This window comes from Megalobrama amblycephala, linkage group LG4, assembly GCF_018812025.1.
Source record: "Megalobrama amblycephala isolate DHTTF-2021 linkage group LG4, ASM1881202v1, whole genome shotgun sequence".
Classification (NCBI taxonomy): Eukaryota; Metazoa; Chordata; class Actinopteri; order Cypriniformes; family Xenocyprididae; genus Megalobrama; species Megalobrama amblycephala.
In genome coordinates, this window is record NC_063047.1 from 54,998,666 (window position 1) to 55,005,557 (window position 6,892).

Below are 6,892 nucleotides of genomic sequence, written 5' to 3' on the forward strand. Positions count from 1 at the left end.
AAACCTAAAACTCTTACTTGAATATATGTGCTCTTGTGTACTGTACGTTCATTTTTGTTCTTCCTTGTTGTTAATCATTTTCGCATTGAAGGGAGGAGCGTGTTTATTTGGGTTGATTTCAAATTTCAACAGTGTCGCTTACTGCACCTATAACAAAGATGAATAAATACTGCAACAAATGTATTGCTCCTAGTCAGTTCATGTTAGTTAATATATTAACTAATGTTAACGAATGAGACTTTGTTGTAAAGTGTTACCATGTTTTTTTAATTTACATTTTTAATAATATGCCTTATAATTTTTCTAAAAATATATATTTTCTTCTTTTTTTTTAGATTAGTTTCCCAGGGCGCTTTTGATGTTTGTTGGTTAATATTTGAGCCATGTATAGAAACATCCTCATCTTTCTGATCCTGCTGCGTTCAGGTATTTTTTGCCCTTTTTTGTATGGGTTTTGTAAGTGGTTATGTGTGAATCTCACATGTATATAAGTGTATCATTTAGCAAGACACTAAATTGTGCAGCAGTCGGCTGATAGTATGTACTACGTACTATGTACTAAGAAATTAAGAGCTCTTGATTGTTTCTTGTTTTTCTCAGTGGTCTTCTGTGTAGATAACACTACTGTTGAGAATTTTCCTGGAACAACTGCAGTGATGTCTGTGAGCACTGAGTCTGACTCCACACACACAAGCCAGTTCTCTTCCTCCACATCCATGGATCTGTCCACTACACAGATTCAGCCCAACAGCTCTCTTAGTGAACTCTCAGGAGAGCCACAAGGTTTAACATCAGGCCAGGTTGTATGTGTAGCAGTAGGATCCATCACTGGGGTGGCAGCGCTGGGTAAGTGACTGAATCTAAGAATTTTTAAATATCTATACAGTATGCACATACTTTCTAATTTATTTGTCCATGTGTAAGATTTAAATCCAGACACTTGCATGCAGAACATGAACATTAACTATAGGTATAATTCACATGCTTGAACAAATCACATAATTTAATGGGTTACTGATATAATTAGAGATCAGTAACCCATTAAGTGATGTGATTCTCAGTTCAAGCTCATACCGCATGTGAAATCCCCTTAGAGGGTTAATGTTCATGTTCTGCATGCATGTGTGATGTGTTCTTATCTAAAATTTCATAACTACCTTCAGAAATCCCATTACTGCATCATTCAAATTTTAAGTGATACAAGGTAATTTTTATATATATGCAAAAATATATACCATATGAATAGAGCTGCCATCTTGGGGTAAACTGACCAGTTTGATTGAATAAAAATAACACATGAATTATCTAGCATTTTTATATAGCCTATTTATTATTATAATTGCAATAGTAATATCCTCCTTTCTTTTTTTATTATCCTTATCTTTTTGTATTATACTAATTATTATTTTATTTATTATTTTGTTTATTGTTTATTTATATATATTATTCTTAGTTTTCATAGTTGTTGTCATGGTAAGGTTTTATTTAAGTAAATAAAACTTACTTTATGTCCTCTTTTCATTCCAACATTCCTCCCTTCAACTCATATTTCATATCAAGTTTGTAGGGAAATATGGGAAACAGTAACTTAACTTTCCTCAGACTGTTACGTTTCTTTCATTTCACTTTCACTATTTTGGGAGAAAAAGGCACCTTGCTTAAAACTTCAGGGCTAATAATATCACGCAGATTACATATTTTTTTTACAGAATATTATGTAATAGCAAATGATACACAGCAGATGGCAATAATAACTACAAACTAATAAAATACTTGTAATCAAAAATACTTAATCTAGTGTCAAACTTTGAATTATACAAATTAAAACTGTAAACGTTATCAGCATGATAATCACCGTCTGCTGTTTTTGCTCTGTCTAGGTGGAGGGATATATGCTGGGCTGAAGTACACTGGCAAACTGGGTGGCTAATTTGAATTAGCCATCATATTCCATCATATAAAACATAAACACACACACACATATATATATATATATATATATATATATATATATATATATATATATATATATATATATATATATATATATATATGGTACATTTATGTCTATATTTTCTTTGTGTAAACAGAAGCAATCCTCAGTTTGTATACCTGGAAAACACAAAGCACTGAAGCTTGCGTGTGTGTGTGTGTGTGTGTGTGTGTGTGTGTGTGTGTGTGTGTGTGTGTGTGTGTGTGTGTGTGTGTGTGTGTGTTACGACCGTCTAGGGGTCGGCCGCAACAGGAAGAGGAAGAAATGAGTCTCACTACCAGAGAGATTCCAAAAAGAAAAGATTCTATTTCTTACAGAGGGTTTAGCGTCAGGGGCAGACAAGGCCAAAATAATAAACAAAAGAATCCTTTTTTTAAACCTCTACAATTCCTAATTGAGAATAAAGAAAACAAAATACAGTTCAAACTTACCTACCTCCCTAACCAAAAACAATATGAAAATGTGTACAAAATAAAATGGCGTCAAACCCCCTACATCCCTCGATTGTGTAAAGATATATACAAAAGTATTTACAGGTAATATTTACATAAGTCCGTAGCGAACAAAGCAGAATCAGAATCCAGTAATCGATAGTCAAACAGGCGTGGGTCAAATAAACAAGAAATAACAACAAACAAAATACTACAGTCAGTCACACTTCACAAATACAAACCCCAAATAATCACTCACAATCAATCTCTCTGGCACGACACTCTAGACCAGTGGTTCTCAACCGGTGGGGCGCGCCCCGGGGGGCGCGAGTGGCTACTGGATGGGAGGAAAAAAAACTGAAAAAAAAATTTGCAAATTTTTTTTTATCACTTAACTACTGTCATAAAAAGTTATAGTTTTGTATATACATAACTCCTGAATAAAAATTAAAATGTGTTTGGACTGATTAAAAAAAAAAAAGTTTTGAACAAATTTGATTGGTTTGTCGATAGTGAGCGCAAATGCAGGTGATAAGCGGTTTTATTAAGCGAGTCATTGAGTCGTTCATTCGCGATTCGTTCAAACGGCCGATTCATCAAGAATGAGACAGATGTTTGTGAATGGGTCATTGAATCTTTGACTCAAACGATTTGTTCAAAACACTGAATCATTCAAAACACGATTGAGTGTTGCTGTGAAATGCGCTATGTTTGTTTGGATTCATCGGATCTATTTTCGCTGTTAAAATAGACCAAAACAGTCATTATTTCGTCTAAAATGTAAGTGACTTAATATATTAACTTGTTTGTTGAACTGTCATATCAGTGTCACATTTTCAATCGTGAGGTGATGGTAAATTAAGTGATGGTCATTTGTCAGCTCTCTTGATCGTCAGGTCGTGTGATGTATGTTGCTGAACTGTATTCAAATGTTATAAATATAAAAACACCACATTTTGAAATTTAACTGCAGTATGTCAGTTTAGTTTATTTGTGTGTGCTGCGGATCCAGATCTTGGAAAACGGCGCTCATTTGTTTGATTTCTCCTGCGCAAGCCTCAAAAGTTTAAGGTCCTTGCACCTGACTGAGTCCGAAACTGTCGTATTCGTTTTTTCATATTCGTCATTTTGTGGATCAATTGTCAAAAACCCCTCAAAATATTTGCTACGGATGCGAAAAATGCCGAAAATCGGACCAAACGTATAAAACGTATAGGCTGCAAACGTATAAAACGTGAGGTCGTATTTAGTTTTTTATATATATATATATATATACACAGGGTGCGATTTGTAGGAGGGGATGGGGGGAATTTCCCCCCTTCTGGTCTATGTATCCCTCCCTCTGGTGAAATATTTTATCCCCGGTGGGGTATTAATCCCCACCGGGGATTAATGCTACTCCACAAACCACCAACAGAGCATATAAAATACCAAAAATAAAAATCTTTTTTTCAAACATCGCCAAGTAAAACGCTGCGTTTATATAGAACTGTCTCTTTACCACCACAACAAACTGGACACTTTTCAGACGCGCATTCCGACTTTTTCTCAGTGCCAGGCTCAAGTCAATCGAGGGAGGGAGCTTCAGTTGAACAACAGTGAATTGTGGTTAGATGAGATTTTGTCAGGCTATGTCTGTAAAACTCAGAAAAATGAACACGACTGTCCAATCAGCCGTTATACTGTGGTCGTGGAGCGCACTCAAGAATTGCATGCGCAAATGCGCCGGCGCGCGCTGCATAATGACTTTATTATAGCTTAAATAAAGCGCAGAAGAAACTACGAGCAATGATTGTCGTTGTTCTGTTGTAAGTGAACTCATGAAATTGCCAAACATGCGATTAAAGCTGCCTCAAAACTGTGCATGCATCGATATATGTTGACATGGTTTTAAAGCTATTGTTATCCAATTTGTTGGCCTTGAAACGTCTTAAAATGCACATATGTACACCAGGGAAATCTAAATTTTCTCGGGAGAGCATGCCCCCGAACCCCCCTAGCAAACTACATTTTCTGACCTTGGGAATTATGAAACCCTGCGTACGGCCCAGCTTCAATTCTATATAATAAAATCTGAGGTAAACGTGTATGCAAAAATAAATGGGGCCAAACGCGATTGAATGTAAAGGTTTGTGTCTCGTTATTCTATTAATAACTACCGATTGATTTTGCATTTCTATCAGAAATTAAGAATTATTAATGTCATTTTAGTGGTGCAAATATGTAATACTTCAAATCTCAAGGTTAAATCAGAAGATTTAAAAAAAAAATGTTTCTGTAACAGCTGCCAAAAAATAGTATATAGCACTGTGGTTTTTAACAAATAAAAAAAAATAAAAAATTCAAAACATCCTCCCCTCTGGTTTTTTTCACAAATCGCACCCTGTATATATATATAAACGAATAAACTAGTCAGAATATAGACTACAGTTAAAGCTTTCCTTTAGTTTTTGTGAAATGCTCGCACGCACTGGGGCCCCAAATGCAATGAACCAGCTTTGGGGGGGCCCAGCTTGCAAAAGGTTGAGAACCCCTGCTCTAGACTAACAAACGATACGAAGTAATGATGAGATAGGTTACGATCAACGACACGATGGCACAATGATGGCCTCTTCAGTGTGTTTGGGGCGGTCTTTATATCCAGATCAGGTGAGGAGGAGAACCAATTGCAGCCTCCAACAGGTTCTCACAAGCCACGCCCATCTGTAATACAAACATGCAAGCACATACACAGCGAGAGAGAATACACAAGACAACAGGATGGGATAAATGAATTAACAACTCTGCTCATAACAGTGTGTGTGTGTGTGTGTGTGTGTGTGTGTAACCATAGTGTTTGTGTGTTATATTAGAATGAACTGATAAACAGCACACAGGAGGCAGAAATATACATCAGAGTGTTCAGTCACACAGCAGGTAAAAGAGCTCTCTATCTCTCTTGCCATCCAAACACAGGACAGCACATCAAATATTTATCCTTCCCTCCAGCAACTGCTTTATAAACACTATCCAGTTTAATCCCACATGCTGTGCATCTCTGAATGCAGAGGAAGATAGATATAGAGACAGTCCTGAATTGGCCCTGAACTACAATGCCACATGTGTAAAGCTGATTTTGATGTGTGTATATATATATATCATTGTGCATAAAATGGCACACTTAAAAATGTATGATTTTGATTTCATGACATACAACCATCTGAAAATAAATTGTTGAAATCTCAGAACTACCTTCACTTTTTAAGTACTTTTTTTTAACCGAGTGACCTCCAGTCTGCTCTCCTCCAGAAAGTGTTAAAAATACAAAAACATGACATTGTATATAACCGTATAAACCCTAATAAACTTTTTTTTTTTTTTTTATGAAAAATTTCACTTGTGATGCTAAATGTGCTTGTGCTACTATGTATTAAAATCTTGGTTTGAAATGTTGTTATAATGCAACAACATTCGTAGATTCGAAGTGCAACCACTGTATACAACACCATGAAGGACATAATTAATCAAAACCTGTATGATGTTTACTCTAGAAGATTTTACAAAACCCCTCTGACTGATGTATAAGCTTTAGTCTGGACTGACGGTGTCAAGGTCAGAGATTAGGAGTGTATATTTTAAGTATATGGGTTAAGAAAAGGGCAGTTGGGTAAGAGCAGTTTGTCACTACCACTGAGAGGAGTGTTGAGTTACTAGTGGCACAGTCAGCCCAGTGAAGTGAGATAATTCTCTCCTTCTCACAAATTAAGTTCTTCTCCAACAGATCATCTGCCTTAGCCTGGAAACCTAATCTGCAAAGGCACTAAGAGCACACACACACACACACACACACACACACACACACACACACACAAATGCACGCACGCACACAAATATTAACTAAGGGCATTATAGTATGTCTGCCTAAAAAAATTGTTTTGCACATACAGTATTTGAGGTACTGTTTTGTGCATATAGTTCAATAAACATGTATTACAGTTTTTCTCAATTGTTTACACACAAATATTGGTACTTGAGACACAATGACCACAACATGTAACTCGTGCACCAACCCCCTGAACCAATTCTGCTAAACTACAAGCACAATTCCTGCTTTACACTCACATTGCAGTTCTAAAACACACTTTTTTCAAAACACTACACACAATTCTCTGCATTTGGCACAATTTTCAGGCAGAAAAATCTCTTGTTTTCACAAGGAACACACTGCCATTCAAATATGTACACTGACTCATCACATGGGCAAACACCTGTCACACATTTTTACAATTAGCAAACAGAGCTTTAGCATAAAAGGGCAACAGGTGAGCTCTTCTGTTTTGGAGCAATGGATGCCAACAATGGAAACAGAGGCAGAGCAGCATAGTTTTTTTTTTTTTACTGTAACTGTATACAGTAAATTCTTCTGTTGTTTTGTATGTATACCACTGTATGTGCAACTTTGCATTGGTTGGGATGTGCACTGTACATA